The following is a 20237-nucleotide window of genomic DNA, read 5'->3' as shown; positions in this document are numbered from 1 at the left end:
CATTTGTGTCAGTCTTTCGTCACGTGCTGAGTAAAGCTGATGTAGTTCGTGAACCGCTCCCAGAAATTAGTCGTTATCACTGGCACTGGAAGACTCACAATCAGGATTAATCCCACTAGGATGAGCTGGAGAGTGCCACGCTGCTCGGTTACTCTGCTGATCCTCCAGCCATGGCTGTACCAACCGGGCCGGGATCCATCGGGTCCCCGCACCTGTGGAGATACAAGCATACCCTCATCCCCATGTTAGCAAATCAGCAGGACCTTCCCAACGTGGGTCTTCTGGCAGGCGGTACTGTATCCCCGGGAGTGCCTTGCCCCCAAACAGCAGCTGACATGAGGAAAAATGATTTTGGATAGGGGAAACGGGTTAAGGGTCAGCGAAGGACATATGATTCAGTACCACAAGTACTTCACTGACCAAGACTCCTGGCGAACCCCTCTTTCCCCCCCCTCTCTGAAGCAGATTAGCTGTGCTTTCAGGGTCCTGTGTGCACGTTCTACAATCACTTGCTTGGTGCTGTTCAGAGGAATGCCAAAAGTATGGCGGACTCCCCACGTCTGCAGGAAGTGGTGAGATACCCGTGACGGCCCACGGTCAGTCTTTATTTTCTGAGGTATCCTAGGCAAATAAAAGCCCAGCTCTCGTGCAGGATGGATTTTGTGTTATGGATGTTGTGAATGGGCACACGAAGAGAGCTCGGGAGCAGGCGTCGATTGCAACATGAATGTATTCGAAACAGCCAAATAGCGCATAGTCTGTGATATCTAGTTGTCGTACCTGGTTCGGAGCATACCTCCGGGGTTAACGCCTGGGTAGTACAAGGCCTGGTTCGGCTTTGCTGCTTGACATGCTGGACAGGCTGGCACTACAGCCCAACCGTGTGAGATGGGCAGTTGGAACTGACGTCATATGGCGTGTGCGTTCTGATGTATTATTCTCTGTATCACTTTTATAGACAGGTGACCAAGCACGGAATGTTAATGATTATACCTAGTATGATGCCTAGTATCACAATTTTTTAGCTAAGGATAGCAACCACCTAGCTATGCCCTACACAAGCTAATAAGATTACTAATGACACCTTATATATATATATATTTTAAAAAGCCCCTAAATTTCACTATTTTCTACTAATTTTCTATTATGATATTCTCTATTACTACAAACTTAATAACTTCAGCAACTTTCTTATCTACAAAGCCAGTGACTAATTTTTGCAGGCCTCTGTTGAAACAAGCCATAAATTCCACTAACAATGTCTTGTATCTTAAAGTTCCCTTCTCATTCCATGGCTTTCTTCCAGCGAGCATGATTGTATCCCTCTCCCAAGGTCAGTTTGCTTTCACTGACATCGTACTGGCTCAAGAAATACCCACATCTCTCTCTTCTTTGTTTATGAGAAGAGGCTTGTTTCAACGCTTTATCTATTAAAGTCTGCACATATTTCAACACACACACGGAATACAGATCAAAACACATATATAAAAAGAATGAATAAGCATCCTGCAGCTATTTGTAATAAGCTTTTATCAATCCACCAAAAAGATTTCTGAATATATCAAAATCATCACTTTGTTGCAGTTTTTTGTACTCCTTTTTGCAAATTTTGAATACTTTGTGAATAGATTCCGAATAATCAAACAGATTCATGCAGCAAAGCCCATCAAAATCCTGACAACCATGATTTTGTGCTAATAATAAAAAATCTACTACTGATCTATTCTGTTACCAACCCGACTACGCCAAAGACACCGCCGAGCAAGAGGATGATGATCAGCCGGGTCAGAGCAGAGAAAGGAGGCAGGCGCAGCACCTTCAGGGCGTCCCCTGTTGTTCGTAGAGTGAGCTCTGGGTCCCTCCTCTCTCCTCCGCTCCGAGCCACCCCTGTTTATCCCCTCAGCAGATTCAGTGGCAGAGTACTGACCAGGTGTTGGTGCACGTGTGGCCAGCACATGCAGCAAGGCCTGTCAAATATGTGCTCTGCAGGCTAACAGCGGTTCTGTTTTGTAAAGTAGCATAGGGTATAGAATCTACATCAGTTAGCAGCGCTGACAGTACCAATGCAGTTGTATGCGTTTTCTTAGCAAGCCAACAGCCCAATTGATTTAGCGTAGCTAACGCCTGGGCACTTGCCACACCACGTGCAAAGATTGCAGCAGCAATAATTTCACTTGGTTTCCAAAACTCTATATTATCTTGGCAATCAGATTCAAAGCTGTGTGTACTTCGTTTAGGTCTTTTATGCTGTCTGGATTTTGATATGTGCTCGTGTGATTACACCATGCTGTATCGTTGCAATGTATAGGTCTTAAAGCATTTACAATCATTACCCCTCTAGAAACATTAGCTCCTGAATAGTTAAAGAAAATAGGCAGAAGTCCATCTTTAGGGATCCCAAAAGTTCCATCTTTTGTAATTTAGCACTCAGCACTCGCGGCTGCTGTTGTTTTACACAGAGTTGCCGTCCTACCGCTATCTGATCTGGCAGATTGACCAAGCGTGTTCTGAAAGGCTTATTTGAAGATGATATAGACAGACAAATGGCGCCCCACCCTGTGGCATCAGCCATAGTTACCCACACATTTCTTCTTTCCATGACTGATGTCCATGGAGCTGCCACACAGCTTGTTAACAATCCGACGAACACAAGGCAGCTTGGAGCGCTGGTCGTACCCATCGTGCAGGGATCCACTTGTTCACTGCTCCTGTAGAGACACAAGCATATCCTTTCCCCCACGTCATAAGAGGGAATGGTCCTTCCCAATTACCTGTTTCCAGATTCTTATTTTCGCTCCAACATGTGGGGGGTTTTTTTTGTTTTTGTTTGTTTGCTTTGGTTTGTTTTTTTTTTTTTTGAAACTGGTCATATAACAAAGGATTATTAATTTCCTTTAACATTGTCCATTCAGTGCATTGTATTACATTGACCACATAGGCAGAATCGGAAACAATATTGAGGGATTCATCTTTTCACTTACACAAAGTTCGTACCTCGAAGGAGATGGTAACCCCTGTTGCAAAGGTCCCATATCCTCAATTACTGAATTTACTGCCCTTAAATCCTGTGAGAGTCGTCATTTACCCGATTTGTCTGGATTACAAACACAGGTGTATTCTAGGAACTGTCTGTTGGCTTTATATGTCCAAGTTGTAATCGCTCGTCAACTAACTCATTCAAATGGTGCAGCTTTTCTCTTGCTAAAGGCCACTGGTCAACTCAGACGGGAGTATCTGTAACCATGGCAGTTTTTGGGTAAGCTGCCCCCGCCCCGCCAGATGGCGGGGGGTGGGGGGTGCGCCTGGCGGCGGCCGCGGCGAGAGATCCTTAAAGCCACCGTCACAGGCAAAACAGACTCGACCTGGGGAAAACTATTCATTTATTACTAAAACCAAAGCAGGAGAATGAGAAAGGGAACAAAACAACCTCCTCCCCCTCCCCCTCCCTTAACACCATGTCCACCTCCTTCCCCGGCCCCCTGAGCGGGACTGGGCGGGGAGGGGCGGGGGGAGGGTGGAGGGAGGTGCGGGAAGGGAAGAGGGAATGGGGGCCAGGGTCGGCCAATCATACGTTACCTTATACTGCAGTTTACTAAGAGGAAACATACAACAACAAAGTAGAAGAACATTAATATATACAAAATGAACAGTGTACAGTTTCTCCCCACTCGATGTCCAAGTTACCGATATTCTGTCTGTTTTTGGGGTTGGTTTTTGTTGGTTTTTTTTGGTTGTTTTTTTTTTTTTTTTTTTTGGCCCAGCTTCCTGCAGCTGCTCATTAACGAGACTTGGAAAGCCAAACAGTGTCCTTGGTCTCATTCACAACAACTCTTATCATCAGAGCATTTTATCAACATTCTTCACACATAAAATCCAAAGCTTCTGAGAGGAAAATTAACTCCATCCCTGCTGAAACCAAGACAGTATTCATCCCTTATTTCACACCATTTACTTCATGCTTATACACACACACACACAAACACGCCACCTCTATAACAAGGAAGCTCCAAAGACTGAAGGCTCCTTTTCTGGATCTATGGGACCTGGATCAAAGGGATTTTCCGGCTCGCTGTTAGTCTTTGTTTCTACGGGCAGAGGAGTAGACGGGGTAACGGGTGCTGTCGGATCCCCTTTCTGCGCGTGATCCTTTAAGGCTTCAAACATTACACGCCACGCCGGTAATAACCTTTGAAGAGCAGGGTCACCCCGCGTTACACAGTCCCACAGTCTAATACCTATGGTCTTCCAGGAGCCCACCGTATAGATATTACAGAGGTTTGCGTTTGATACGTGAGCGGACACCCAAGTCAACAAGCTCTTCAGGTCAGTGTTATTAATAGCACAGTTCTGTTCTTCTAACACTTTTGTTAGAATCGTTAAAACTGGTTTATGTTCCTTTGAAGCAGTGCTTCTCGTCGTTCTGGTCTCAGGGACCACGGCTCTTTTCCCCACCGGGAATGCGCTCAGACCCCGCTCCGCGTCCCGCGACTCCTCGGGCGCCACCTCGAAACTGGCTCCCGCCTCACTATCGCCCCTTCGCGAATTTACAAGCGGTGGAGCCGATGGGGCAAAAGAAGAGACAGAGGGCACCCCCGCGTCCTCGCATCCGGGAAGTCGCCCCCTCTGCCCAGGCCCCCCCGGCAAGCAAGGCGCAACACACGGGGGAGCACACCCAAACTCCATCGCCCCTTTATCACTGTCAGAGGCTCCCAGCCGAACGAGGCAGACCACGGGAGCGCCACCCCCCAGTCCCCTCCGCGCCGTCTCGACCCCGTTCGTCCCCCTCCCCTTCCGAGGGCCGCCCTTCTCCTTTGATTGCAATTAAAGCCGCAACCCACACTTCGCGCGCCTCACGAGCCTTAGCCAGCAGTCTTTTCACCGAACCTAACATCTCCAGCCGCGTCGCCACACCCTTCGTTCCGACCCCCCCTTCTTCCAGTAACTCTTTCCCCGCCGCCTGTAACCGCGCCACGTCCATCACCTCCCCCGGCTTGTTAATCAAGCCCCTTTTCTGCATCCATAGGATGAACTCCGTCAACGGTGCCCTATGCACCGGACAATTCACATCTTTACCCAACGCCTTTAATACCTTCACTGTATCAGAGATGGATGCCATCTTAACAGCAGGCAGGCACGACCGCCGCGCGGCCCCAGCTCAAAACCGTCCGGACCTGTCACACGTCGGGGTCACCACTTGCCGGCTCTCTTGCCAGCTCACCTACCCCGCACGCACCGGAGCCCCGCCCCGGGGAAAGCAGGGCATCACATGGATACCGTCAAGCCAAGCCTTCAATTTAATGCTGCGCAACACAGGGTTAAATACCCGTACACCCGCTACGCACGCGAACGCACCCGCCCCCTGCGCCCGTGGATCTATCCGTGCCCGCCACGCACCTACCCCCTGCACCCATGGACTTATCCGTGCCTACCACATACGTGGACGCACCTGCCCCCTGCACTCATGGACTTATCCGTGTCCACCACATACGTGGACACACCTGACCCCCGCACTCATGGATTCATCCGCGTCCAGTGCGTGAGTCGCCACGGACCGCCCCTCCAGCGTACGTGCACCCCTTCTAACGTTACCCGACACTCTTGATACAGCCCAGGATGCGGTTGGCCTTCTGGGCCGCAAGGGCACATTGCCGGCTCATGTTAAGCTTCTCGTCCACCAGCACTCCCAAGTCCCTCTCCTCAGGGCTGCTCTCAATCCATTCCCCGGCCAGCCTGGATTTGTGCCTGGGATTACCACGACCCAGGTGCAGGACCTTGCACTTGGCCTGGTTGAACTTCCTGAGGCTGGCACGGGCCCACCTCTCCAGCCTGTCAAGGTCCCTCTGGATGGCACCCCTCCCCTCCAGCGTGTCGATGGCACCACACAGCTTGGTGTCATCGGCAAACTTGCTGCGGGTGCACTCTATCCCACTGTCCATGTCGCCGACAAAGATGTTGAACAGGGCCGGGCCCAACACAGACCCCTGAGGGACGCCACTCGTGACCGGTCTCCACCTGGACATCGAGCCGTTAACTACCACTCTCTGAGTGCGGCCATCCAGCCAACTCCTTATCCACCAAGTGGTCCATCCATCAAACCCATGTCTCTCTAGTTTAGAGAGAAGGATGTCGTGTGGGACAGTGTCAAAAGCTTTGCACAAGTCCAGGTAGATGATGTCCGTTGCTCGTCCCTTGTCCACCGATGCTGTCACCCTGTCATAGAAGGCCACAAAATTGGTCAGGCACCATCTGCCCGTGGTGAAGCCATGTTGGCTGTCACCAACCACCTCCTTGTTCTCCATGTGCCTTAGCATGGTTTCCAGGAGAATCTGCTCCATGACCTTGCCAGGCACACAGGTGAGGCTGACCAGCCTGGAGTTGCCCAGGTCCTCCTTGTTCCCCTTTTTAAAAACGGGGGTTATGTTCCCTCTCTTCCAGTCATCAGGGACCTCACCAGACTGCCACGATTTTTCTAATATGATGGCCAGTGGCTTGGCAACTTCATCCGCCAGTTCCCTCAGGACCTGTGGATGGATCTCATCAGGTCCCATGGACTTGTGCACCTTCAGGTTCCTCAGATGTTCCCGAACCTGCTCTTCCAGTACAGTGGGCAGTTCTTCATCCTTGCAGTCCACTTCTACAGCTTGGGTGGCATGACAAGAGCCCTCATTGGTGAAGAATGAGGCAAAAAAGTCATTGAGCACCTCAGTCTTCTCCATGTCCCAGGTAACCAGGTGTGATGGTTTAGCCGGAATCACCACACAGTTTCTCACTCACCCTCACCCTCCCCAGTTGGATGGGGGAGAGAATTGGGAAGGAAGGAGAACTCGTGGGTTGAGATGAAGACAATTTACTAAAATAACAAGGGAAGACTACAATAATAACAGAATATAAGGATATTAAAATATACAAAGTGAACAATATGTGTTTTCTCACCGCCCGATGTTCCAATGACCGATACAGCCCGTTCCGAGCAGCAATCCCGGAAATAAAACCGAGCGGCAAGCAAAGAAGCAAAAGGGAGCCAGCAAGGTAGAGGGAACGATGCCAGCAAAAGGAGCAAGAAAGATGGATGCCAGGAAGGCAGATACCCACCCTCGCCTGCCCCCACGTATATACTGAGCATGACATTGATGGCATGGAATACTCTCTTAGACAGAATAATTGACCCAAACTGGCCCTTCTCCCAGCTTCCCACATCTGCAAATCAGCGATACTTGGAAAGCAGGACTGTGTCCTTGGTCTCATTCACAACAAGTGGTATCATCAGGGTGTTTATCAACATTCTTCACACACGAAATCCAAAACATACCAGCTACTGAGAGGAAAAATTAAGTCCATCCCTGCCAAACCCAGGACACCAGTTTCCCTCCGGAGGCGGCCTACATTTTCCTTGGACTTTCTTTTGTCCCGTACATACCTATAGAAGCTTTTTTTTGTTGTTTTTTATATCCCTGGCCAGATTCAGTTCTGCCAGGGCTTTAGCCTGCCTCACCTGATCCCTGGCCACTCGCACAGCCTCTCTGTAATCCTCCCAGGCTACCTGTCCCCGCTTCCACCCTCTGTAGGCTTCCTTCTTCACTTTCAGTTGGTCCAGGAGCTCCTTGCTCATCCACGCAGGCCTCCTGGAATTTTTGCTCAACTTGTTCTTCGTCGGGATGCACCTCTGCTGAACTTGGAGGAGGTGCTCCTTGAATATGGACCAACTTTCCTGGGCCCCTCTTCCCTCCAGGGCCGCCTCCCATGGCACTTGGCCCATCAGATCCCTGAAGAGGCCAAAGCCTGCCCTCCTGAAGTCTAGGGCAGAGAGCTTGCTATGTAGTTTCCTCGCTGCCCCGTGGATCTTGAACTCCACCGTGTCGTGGTCGCTGCAGCCAAGGCTGCCCTTGAGTTTCACATCCCCCACCAGTCCCTCCCTGTTGGTGAGCACAAGGTCGAGCATGGCACCCCTCCTTGTCAGCTCCTCTGTCACGTGCAGGAGGAAGTTGTCGTCCACGCATTCCAGGAACCTCCTGGACTGCCTGTGCCCTGCCGTGTTATCTCTCCAACAGATGTCAGGGTGGTTCAAGTCCCCCATGAGGACCAGGGCCTGTGACCGTGAGGCTGCTCCTATCTGGCTATAGAGAGCTTCGTCCGCTCTGTCCTCCTGGCCAGGTGGCCTGTAACAGACCCCCCACCATAATGTCCCCTGTCCGTCCCCATCCTCTAATCTTGACCCATAAGCTCTCTGTCAGAGAGGAGGACCTCCATCCCCAGGCGGAGCTCCACACACTCCAGCCGGTTGCTGATGTAGAGAGCCACACCCCCTCCTCATCTCCCCTGCCTGTCCTTCCTAAAAAGCCTGTACCCCTCCATGTTGACGCTCCAGTCGTACGAGTCGTCCCACCACGTCTCCATGGGGCCAACAAGGTCGTCGCCCTGCTCGTGTGCACACATCTCCAGCTCTTCCTGTTTGTTCCCCATGCTGCGTGCATTGGTATAGAGACACTTCAGCTGGGCCCCCAACAAAGCCGACTTGCTGGCTGGAGCGACAGGGGTGCTCTTGGACCGTAGTTTAGGTTCATTTGCACTTATCTGCGATCCTTCCTCAGCTTCTGGACCCTCGGTGCTGGCACTGGCACCATGCTGACAGCGGTGGGCTGGACTGTGCTCCCCCTCCCCCAGCAGCACTAGTTTAAAGCCCTCCGGACGAGCCTGGCAAGTCTTTGGCCAAACACACTCTTCCCCCTCTCGGTTAGGTGCACGCGGTCCGCCCCTAGCAGCCCGGGCGTCTCAAAGCACACCCCTTGGTCTGGATACCCACAGCCCTGGCTGTAGCACCACTCCCTGAGCCACAAGCTGACCTGCCAGATACGTCTGGCCCTTTCAGGTCCCTGCCCTTCCACTGGGAGGATTGACGAGAAGACCACCTGCGCCCCAGAGCCTTTGACTGTTGAGCCCAGAGCCCTGAAATCCCTTTTGATGTTTCTCAGGCTGCTGCCGGCTGTGTCGCTGGCCCCCACATGAAACACCAGTAGCAGATAATAGTCTGTGGGCCGTATGAGGCTAGGTAGCCTCTCGGTGACATCCCTGATACGAGCCCCCGGGAGACAGCATACCCCCCCGAGAGAGCGCATCGGGGCGGCAGATGGGTGCCTCCGTACCTGTCAGGAGGGAGTCACCCACTACTGCCACTCGTCTCTTTTTCTCGGTAGCGCTAGTTATTACACGAGCCGGTCGGGCTCCCTCGCACGGCTCCCGTGCCTCCCCCGAGGTGCTGGGTCTTACTTCTTCAGTCTGCAGAGCAGCAAAGCGGTTCTGCAGGGGCACCTCGGGGTTCTGGGGAAGCTGCTGCTTCCTCCTGCTGCCCCTTGCCCTTGCAGCTTTCCATTCAGTGGCATCTTCTGCCTGCTTGCTGATGTCGTGTGTCAGTGCGGGGGGGTTGATTGGTTCACTGGGTGCTGCGGTTCCGGTGCAGACTGTGCCTGGAACCAAGTATCCAGCTCCCTCTCCGCCTCCCTGATGTCCCGCAGCCTCCTGACCGCCTCCTGCAGCTCAGCCCCTGCCGCAGGAGCCCCTCCACCTGGGCACACCTTCTGCAGTCAGGGCTGCTGCCGCCTGCCCCTGCCCCGGGAGCAGGGTCCGGGCACTGCCTGCAGCCCGAGCTCTGCACCGCAGCCTCCCCCCTCGGCTGCTCCGTCTGCACGGAGGCATCGACCGCCGCGGGGGGAGCCGGTGCAGGCCTCCCGGCCAGAGCTGCAGCCTTTGTTCTCAGGCGGGTGTTGGCCATGTTCCCTGAGAGGCGTGAATCACCAAGTGCCCCGGGGCGCCGCCCTTCCTGCGCAAACTGCCGCGTCACACCCTTCCTGCCGCGCCACGTTCTGTTTGCCCGTCCTGGTCACTAGCCCTCCCTAGGTTCTGCTTTATACGGGGAGAGGGGCCGGACCGCCGGTGCCCCCTGGCTCCGCCCATGTCTCGTCAGCCGCTCTCGCGCGAGCTGCGGGCTCCTGGCGCCTCGCTCCGCTCCCCCCTGAGCTTCCCTGCCTCGGGAATCCCTTGGCTGCGCTGCGCTGCTGCCGATCCTGCCGGCACCAAAGCTGTTGCCTCGGCGACTGAGTACTGGATCCCCAGTCAACATATAGTCAACAAAATAACAGCTATGGCTGCGCCGACTGACAAAAAGGAAACACAGGCTTCCTTGGGCGTTGTGTGTTTCTGGAGAATGCATATTCCAAATTACAGTATGATTGTAAGCCCTCTGTATAAAGTCACCCAAAAGAAGAACGATTTTAAATGGGGCCCTGAACAACAGCAAGCTTTTGAACAAATTAAACAGGAGATTGCTCATACAGTAGCCCTTGGGCTGGTCTGAACAGGGCAAGAGGTAAGAGATGTGCTCTACACGGCAGCTCTGAGAGTGGCCCTACCTGGAGTCTCTGGCAGAAAGCGCCAGGGGAAACCCGCGGTCGACCCCTTGGGTTTTGGAGCTGGGGGATACAGAGGATCCGAGGCCCGCTATAGTCCAACCGAAAAAGAAATACTGGCAGCATACGAAGGAGTTCGAGCTGCTTCAGAAGTGATTCGTACTGAAGCGCAGCTCCTCCTGGCACCCCGACTGCCAGTGCTGGGCTGGATGTTCAAAGGGAAGGTCCCCTCTACACATCATGCAACTGATGCCACGTGGAGTAAATGGGTCGCACTGATCACACAGCGAGCCCGAATAGGAAACCCCAATCGCCCAGGAATCTTGGAAGTAATCACAGATTGGCCAGAAGGCAAAGATTTTGGAATGCCACCAGAGGAAGAGGTGACACGTGCTGAAGAAGCCCCACCATACAACAACCTCCCAGAAAATGAGAGGCGATATGCCCTGTTCACTGATGGGTCCTGTCGTATTGTAGGGAAACATTGAAAGTGGAAAGCTGCTGTGTGGAGTCCTACACGACGAGTGGCAGAAGCTGCTGACGGCCAAGGTGAATCGAGTCAGTTTGCAGAGGTGAAAGCCCTCCAGCTGGCTTTAGACATCGCTGAACGGGAAAAATGGCCTGTGCTCTATCTCTGCACCGACTGATGGATGGTGGCTAATGCCCTGTGGGGGTGGTTAAAGCAATGGAAACAGAGCAACTGGCAGCGCAGAGGCAAACCCGTCTGGGCTGCCGCACTGTGGCAAGCTATTGGCTGCCCGGTTCGAGCATCTGGTTGTAAAAGTACGTCACGTAGATGCCCACGTACCCAAGAGTCGGGCCACTGAAGAACACCAAAACAACCAGCAAGTGGATCAGGCTGCTAAAACTGAAGTGGCTCAGGTGGATCTGGACTGGCAGCATAAGGGTGAACTATTTTTAGCTTGGTGGGCCCATGGTACCTCAGGCCATCAGGGAAGAGATGCAACGTACAATTGGGCTCGTGATCGAGGGGTGGATTTAACCATGCACACCATTGCACAGGTTATCCTTGAACGTGAAATATGTGCTGCAGTCAAACAAACCAAGCGGCTAAAGCCTCTGTGGTATGGAGGACGATGGCTGAAGTATAAATATGGAGAGGCCTGGCAGATTGATTACATCACACTCCCACAAACCCACCAAGGCAAGCACTATGTGCTGACAATGGTGGAAGCAACCACTGGGTGGCTGGAAACATATCCTGTGCCCCATGCCACTGCCCAAAACACCATCCTGGGCCTTGAGAAGCAAGTTCTCTGGCGACATGGCACTCCAGAAAGAATTGAATAGGACAATGGGACTCATTTCTGAAAGTACCTCCTAGACACCTGGGCCAAAGAGCACGGCATCGAGTGGGTATATCGCATCCCCTATCACGCACCAGCCTCTGGAAAGATTGAACGGTACAATGGACTGTTGAAAATGACACTGAGAGCAATGGGTGGTGGAACCTTCAAACATTGGGACAAACACTTGGCAAAAGCCACCTGGTTAGTCAACACTCGGGGGTCCACCCATGGAGTTGGCCCCGCCCAATCAGAACTTCTACATACTGTCGAAGGGGATAAAGTCCCTGTGGTGCACGTAAGGAATATGTTGGGGAAAACAGTCTGGGTTATTCCTCCCCTGGGCAAAGGCAAACCCATGCATGGCATTGCTTTTGCTCAAGGACTTGGGTGTACTTGGTGGGTGATGCGGGAGGATGGGAAAGTCCGATGTGTACCTCAAGGAGATTTGATTCTAGGTGAAAAGAGCCAATGATTTGAAGTGCTTGATGTCGGTTACTATATAGTACTGGATGTCATTATTTAGCTGTTATATGTCCCTCCTTGCTTCCTCCTGCTCCACACCCTGAGAGACTTCTGTTGTGTCAAAAGTATTACAGTAAAATCATCTAGACCCACAAAGAATGAACTTTAACAAAACAGGAAAAATTGCAGCAGTGATGGAACCAGAACTGGCTCTTGCAACTAGCACCTACCAACAGATCTTCAGCCTGCAGACTATGAACATGCTAAATCACTCGCACCAGATACACTACCAGAGGAAACACTGCGTTGTCTGTCCTGCGCTGAGAGACTGTTATGCCAGATGGAGCCCAAAGCTATGGACTGGATAAACTCAACGGCCTTTTGGAGGGATGGGCCATAGACTAAGGGAGTTACATCTGTGTGTATGCATACAAGTAGATCAAAGGAAGAAAAAGTTTATGATTAATCGGAAAGTGTAGGATCTGGGCATGATGTAGATGGCATGGAATAAGGGGTGGATAATGTCCTGGTTCTGGCTAGGACAGAGTTAACATTCACCTGAGCTGGGAGGAGAACTGGAGCTGGTGGCCCCTATGGCTGGGGCACCCAGCTGGGATAGTTAACTAATTAGCCAACAGCTGGGGTTAATTTACCCAAATTAGCCCAAGGGCTGTGCCATGCCATGGGACACCATGCTCAGTGTATCAGTGAGGAGGGTGCTGAGGGGAGCCTCCTGCTACCTGGGAAGAAACTGGGTGTAGAGCTTTGTTGTGAGCCTTTGTACTGTATTTGTATTGCATCACTTTTGTTTTCTTCTGTCATTACTGTTAAATTTACTTTTTGTTCAATCTCAACCCATGTGGTGTTTGTTTTTTTTTTTCCTGGTTTTCTTTTGTTTACCAATTCTCCCCCTGTTCTCTTGGAGGGTGGGGGGAGTGAGAGAGAGACTGCGTAGTCTGGTCCCGGTTGGGGCTGAACTACACCAGCTTTGAACACATTTTATTGTCAGTATTATAAAAGCACATTTAAGTCTCAAATCAGGTTTTCATGTATTAGGCGATATATAAAAAATAAAGACCATTTCTACCCCAACAGCTCTCACAGGCAAAAAAAGGAGTAAAAATTCTCTAAATAATGAGTAATGCAAACAACACACAATACAACAAAAGAGATTTTAATGTGACACATTAAGGCATCTAGGAGGCAACAGGCTTGTAGATACTTATGAAGAGATGCTTCTACATAAAGATTCTGCATAATAGGGGCTATTTATGAAATTTCTCTGCATATCACTTAACAGCATCATTTGCAAGGTGGAGGTACATACTAGCCACCTAAAAGCAAGTACTGGTAAACAGAGAATGGAAAGGGATGAGTCCAGGAGGGGCCCTAAAAATGAATACTACTTATTAGAGTGTCATGCTGAAGGATTCGAAGGGCAATGACACTGTCAAAACAATGAGAATTAAGTGGTGGGTGGGGAAGATTATAATGACTTCTCAGAAAGTTAATGTTTATGTATAATATTTCTCAGAAATCTAGTGAATATGTATAACAGGTGTGTATTTAACTGCACTGTTTGATCAGACAGGTGCGCACGCTGGGTGGAGCAATCCCCCATGTGCCCAGCGCTGCAATAAAGGAGGGCCTGCTTCTTAACTTCTCATTGTCGTTAAGCAGTTTAATTCTGGATTTCGGTAACACTGTGGCTGGGGGACACAGCTGGGATAGGTTACTAATTAATTCTCTCATTTTATAAACCACACCTCAGAAGATGACAATTTGCATGAGAGAGGTCTTCACATCTGAAATCCAAAACACACTGGCTACTGAGAGAAAAATTAACTCCATCCCTGCCAAAACCAGGACACCTGCTTAATTGAGGAGTACCTAGGTGTTGGATCTGGATGGATCCAGAGTTAATACAGCTGGTTCCCTTTTCATTGTTTATTTTCTGATGTCTGCACACCCCTTTTGACAGCCTTTGAGTGGAGGGAAAGGGGCCTAGGAATGAGTTGATAAACACTGCTGGGAACAGGATTGTAAATGAGACCATGGGCATATGAATGGTGGAATGTTTTTACCCTAAATCCGTATCTTTTTTGTGTAATTTAGAAAATTTCCAATTAATAGTTTTTTCCAAGCTTTAAAACTGCCCTAATTTACACAATTTGATTGTATGCTATATGTTATTTTTCTCCCTCCAAGTCTGTAGAGAAAAGGTGTGAATTTTAGTATTATTATTTCCAACTTCATGCAGTCTGCTCGAGCTGTCTCGAGCTGTTGTGGGAAGGGCTGTAGGTTGATCTTAGAGTTGGGGAATGCTGCCTGTCTATAGTTCACCCCGGGGTGGGTGACCCAATTGTGGTATTTATGGCTTTTCTACTGAAATATCAAAACAAATCTGTGCCCTCTTGTCGTAGTTCAGCCCCGATCGGACCAGACTACGCAGTCTCTCTCTCAACTCCCCCCCACCTTCTGAGAGAACAGGGAGAGAAAATATAAGGAAAAACGGCTCGAGGTTTGAGATAAGGACAGGGAGAAATCCTTAAAGCTACCGTCACGGGCAAAACAGACTCGACTTGGGGAAAACTATTCATTTATTACTACAAACAGCAGGATAATGAGACAGAGAACAAGATAACCTCCATCCACCCCTCCCTCTTCCCGGGCTTAACATTATCTCTACTACCTCCCCCTCCCGAGCGGCACGGAGGGGGGAAAGGGAATGGGGGTCGTGGTCAGTTCATCACGCGTTGTTTTACGCCGCTGCTTCATGGTCGGGGGAAGAACTCCTCACATTCCTCCCCTGCTCCAGCGTGGGGTCCCTCCCACGGGCCACAGTCCTTCGTGGAACTGCTCCGGCGTGGGTCATCTCTTCCACGGGTGCAGTCTCTCCAGAACAGCTGTCCCAGCGGGCCCTCCACGGGCCACAGCTGCCTTCAGGCATCCACCTCCCCCGGTACGGGGTCCTTCACGGGCTCCAAGTGGATCTCTGCTCCTCCGTGGACCTCCATGGGCTGCAGGGGGACAACCTGCTCCACCATGGTTGTCACCACAGGCTGCAGGGGAATCTTGGCCAGGAGCCGCATTACTCCTCCCCCTCCTTCTTCAGTGACCTTGGCGTCTGCAGCCGTTCCTCACAACAGGCTGGTAGATTTCTCTCAGGATCTTTTTTTTACATCTTATTCACTTCTCATCTCCTTTCCACTTCTTGCAGCCGGGCTGGACTGAGTCGGGCCCAGTCGGCTGCCTGGCGAGAGGCCAGAGGGTGAGGCCTGCAAGGCCCATGAGGCCTGTGCCTCCCCCTCTGCGCCTCTGCCCCTGCTCAGCTTCTTCACATCTTCTCTTCTCTCTTTTTTTTTTTTCTGTTTTCCCATTCTTAAATACGTTATCGCAGAGGCGTTATCACGAGACATTCTGCTACCAATCAGCTCGGCCTTGGCCAGCAGTGGGTCCGCCCTAGGCCTGGCCAAGTCCCCTGAACAAAGGGGAGCGACTTCTAGCAGTTTCCTACAGAAGCTACCACCCTAGGCCCCCCCTCACTAAACAAAACCACGACACCTCTTAAGGGAAACATCATGATGTCAAATGGATGGCTCAGTCCCTGAATGGAGTTCTCTATTAAGAATGTCAATGAGTCTGATGGGACGAATGGAAGGCTTAGTCCAATGCCCCCCCCCCTTAAAATATTTTTACCCCCTTTCCTCTTCCTATAGTATTGTTCCACTTAAAATAAGTTAAAATTGGAGTTTTCTAAAAGTTGTACTGCTTTGGTCTCCTGTCACTTGTGTTGTGGCAGCTGTTTCATCATCATAAAAGACTGAACTTTAAGAGCCTTCAGCAACAGAAATTGCTGAAGTGCAGAGCAATATTTATTACTCTAAGCTTGTTACTTAATATTTTTGTAGAGCTTTTATAGAACCATGATTTCTAAGCCGTATTTTTTAGCATAGTTATAGGATCATCTGTGCATAATGATCTTCTTGCCTACGTGATACCAGAATAATTGTTTTTACAGCCTGCTCTTGAGGTGCAGAATAAATGATCATTGTAAACCTTCCTTACATTGTCATCTTTTAATCTTGATCCAATTATTTATACTGGGCAGCAAGATACAGGGTGCCATGGCCCAGACAGAAAGGAAAATTTACTCCTGTGGCTTGATATTTTAAAATCCACAGAAGAGGACAAACTGTTTTGTTTAGAGAAAACTAACAAGAGCAATTATTCATTTTCTGGACTTATATTTGACCAGTAAATGTGAAAGAAGGATTAGTTTATAGATGAAGAAACAGAAAAGTTTTTTTTTTAATTTCCTTCTTGTCTCAGCAGCTAAGCTCTCCCATTTAGTTTTCTGTTTGCATGCCCTAAGCTTGTAAGGATTCCAGTCTGTTTTCATTATGGCTGTAGGGAATCAGACTGTACAAATCTAATTGTGGGCTCAGGTCCTTACTTTATTGTTCCATGCTGCCCATTAATGTGCATGTACTCTACTGAGACTGGTATCTTTGAAAAAAACAATGTATTGCATAAAGTTATATGCATCTTCCAATGTAATATAATAAAATAAATATTATGAGGAACTAACCTGATTAAGAGTGAAGAGAGGGATACTTATTTACCTGGAAAGTGGAGGAGTTGAAAATCAAACACTGTGGTTATGGGCATGTATTTTATTTCTCTCAAATTCTTTTCAGGGTAAGTGAAGAAAAGGAGGTGACAGAAGAACGACTGAAAGCTGAGCAGGAGTCATTTGAGAAGATGATCAGACAGCTAGAGGAACAGAATGAAGTTATCAAGGAAAGGGAAGATATTCTTTAAAAAATGGGTGCAGGGGCTCACTGTCTGAAATAAAAAGTGAACTACAGAGAAATAATTGTTCTAACTTATGGCAAAGAATAAACCTGCATGTGCTGCCATTCAAAAGCAAGCAGAGATATGACTTGCCAGCATGTGATGCTGGTTCATTTGAGCTTAAAACTGCCATCCAACTGTTCCTATGATGTTGTTTTGCTATGAAATAGATATTTGTCAACTAAAAACAACAATAAGGAATTTATGCATTGAAATATGGTTATAGATTTTTTTTTTTATCCTGTTAGATTGTTGTAATTGGGGTCTAAAACTTGCATGGTATTCCAGTGCTCTCCATGTCCAGAGAAAGACAACTTACACTGAAGGCATTTAAAACTGTATATATGTACTAGGAGGTTTAGCCAGTTCAGACTTTCTTTGGTGTAGCTTTTGTTTGTTTGTTTTTTATATAAAAGTTAGCTGATTCTTTTTTTCTTGCAGATGGTGACTTCCATTTTTATTAAGCTGCATATGCTTAGTCCCAGTCTTGGAATATTACATGCAAAGTCAGTGTTGCAGGTATTACAATTTTCCTTCAGTGTGATGTGATAGACCTTTACAAAATTCTCTTGTTCACTTCTCTTCCAAATCTTTGATAGTGATTCTTTCTTGTTTAATTCCTCAGAAGGCTAACAGTTGACTACAGTTGGATATGGAAGAGACTGCAACTACAGCAAAAGCAAATAGTATAGGCTGCTGTTGGAACAGAAATAAATGCAGATAAACAGTCCACAAACTTAATAAGTTAGAGGATTGCTTGAAAATTTGAGCAATCATATTTCACAGTATAGCACTGGAAGGCTTAACAACAACAACAAAAAAATTGTGATGGATCTTGGTTGGCTTATGAAAGGAATTCAGTGATGTCTCTGTCAGCAGAGGATTGCCCTCGATGACCCAGAAGATCCCCTGTAGCACAGTGACACTTATATTGATAGCAAAAAATTGTTGTGTTTGTGCTAAATAATATGCACATCAACAAGCTTAGCTGGACATGGAACAATTCCTGGAAATTATTAAATCTGATATATTTAAGAGCCATTAGATGTGACTACAACTCTTTTACATTGATTTCACTGAAGTCAGTATTTTGTTGTATATTACATCTTGTGTATTCAGCCTACAGGGCTCGTGCCTCCCCCTCTCTGCTGAGCTTCTTCACATCTTTTCCCCTTTTTTTTTTTCCTGTTTTCCCCAGGATATGGTTGCTGGAACCCCAAAACGTGGTATTATCTCTTGTACCAATGCTTTAGTTACCTCCCGAGCCTTAGCTGTTCTGGTTGGGAATGCTTCTGGCCAACCTGAAAAGGTATCAGTTAATACCAGCAAATATCGATAGATACCCCCCTTTTCTTGGAAGTTCTGTAAAATCAACCTGCCATTGTTGTCCAGGCCCATCATCTTTTCCAATCTGGCCCACTTCTGGTTTGGGAGTATTTTTAGGATTAGTCTGGAGGCAAAGATCACACTGTTGAGTCACCTGTCTCACCGTGGTATATAAATTTCTGGCCACAATTTATCTTATCAAATGTTTATACAGAGCCTCTGTTCCCCAATGCCTTTTTCTATGTTCCTCCCGTATCAAGTGCCACAGTAAACAAGAGGGAATTATTAGTTTTCCCTGTGGGGTATACGCCCACCCTTCTTCATTATATGACCCTTCTAAGTCTGTGATAAGTTTCTGATCTTCCTTGGTATATTCTGGCTTACCTTGTAGGGAGATTTGCCTATCAGGAATTAGAGCCCCTTCTATTTTCACCTTTGTTTTGGCCACTTGTTTTGCCTCTCTGTCTGCCAGCTCATTCCCTTTTTCCAAATCTGAGCTCACTTTCTGGTGTGCCTTAATATGCATAATTGCCACTTTCTCAGGGAGCTGGACAGCTTCTAGTAGCTTCAGAATTTCTTCTGCATGTTTGATATTTTTCCCCTGGGAGTTCAATAGTCCTCTTTCTTTCCAAATTGCTCCGTGTGCGTGCACAACTCCGAAGGCATATTTTGAGTCCGTGTAAATGTTCACAACTTTGCCCTGGGCCAATTCCAGGGCTCGGGTCAGTGCAATTATTTCTGCCTTCTGTGTGGAGGTGTTCATGGGCAAAGGCCCTGATTCTATTACCTCTTGACTGGTGGTGATGGCATATCCTGCATGTCGGTTGCCATTTAAGACATAACTGCTCCCGTCTGTGAACCAGTTTTCCCCATTTTCCATGGGGCTGTCCCTCAGGTCTGGGTGGTTTGCGTATGTTGCTTCGATGGTTTCCAAACAGTCATGATGCACCGGTTCTCCTGTGTTCCCGCTAAGAAAAGAAGCTGGGTTGACAATGTTAGTGACCACGATTTCCACATCATCCTGTTCCACTAATACAGCTTGATATCTCAGGAATCGTTGTGGAGAGAGCCAGTGCCCACCCTTTGCTTCCAGTACTGCTGACACTGTATGAGACACCAAAACAGTCATTTTCTGGCCCAGGGTAAACTTTCGGGCTTCCTGTATGTTCAGTATCATGGCTGCAACTGCCCGTAGACATCCAGGCCAACCCTTTGCAGTGGCGTCTAACTGCTTAGAGAGGTCGGCAACTGCCCATCGATATGAACCCAGATCTTGTGCTAATATTCCCAGGGCAGTGCCTTGCTTCTCATGAAAGAAAAGAAGAAACGGCTTACTCACATCTGGGAGTCCTAAGGCCGGGGCCGACATCAAAGCTTTTTTCAGTAGCTCAAAGGCTCGTTCAGTCTCCTTGTTCCACTCAAGGTGCTTCTGCTCAGTAGCGTCCATGCCATACAATCTTCCTCTGTTTTGGTAGCTATCAGGATATCATCCACATACTGCAACAATTTTCCTTCCTCAGTCGGAGTTTCCCAAGATTCTAGGTCTTTCGCAAGCTGATTGCCGAAAATGGTAGGACTGTTCTTAAATCCTTGCAGCAACACTGTCCAAGTGAGCTGGGTCTTCCAACCACTTTTAGGGTTATCCCATTCGAACGCAAACAATTTTTGACTGGCTTCGTGGAGAGGGAGGCAAAAGAAAGCATCCTTGTTGTGGTTTTGTTTAGTGAGGGAGGGCCTAAGGTGGTAGCTTCTGTAGGAAACTGCTACACACAAAACACACCAGCTACTGAGAAGAAAATTAACTCCATCCCTGCTGAAACCAGGACAGTATCCACCCCTTATTCCGTACCATTTACGTCATGCTTATAGATATACACACAGA

The sequence above is a fragment of the Chlamydotis macqueenii genome, chromosome W (assembly GCF_036417535.1).
Source record: "Chlamydotis macqueenii isolate bChlMac1 chromosome W, bChlMac1.mat, whole genome shotgun sequence".
NCBI lineage: Eukaryota > Metazoa > Chordata > Aves > Otidiformes > Otididae > Chlamydotis > Chlamydotis macqueenii.
The sequence above is the reverse complement of the archived record's forward strand: the minus strand, read 5'-3'. Positions refer to the sequence as shown.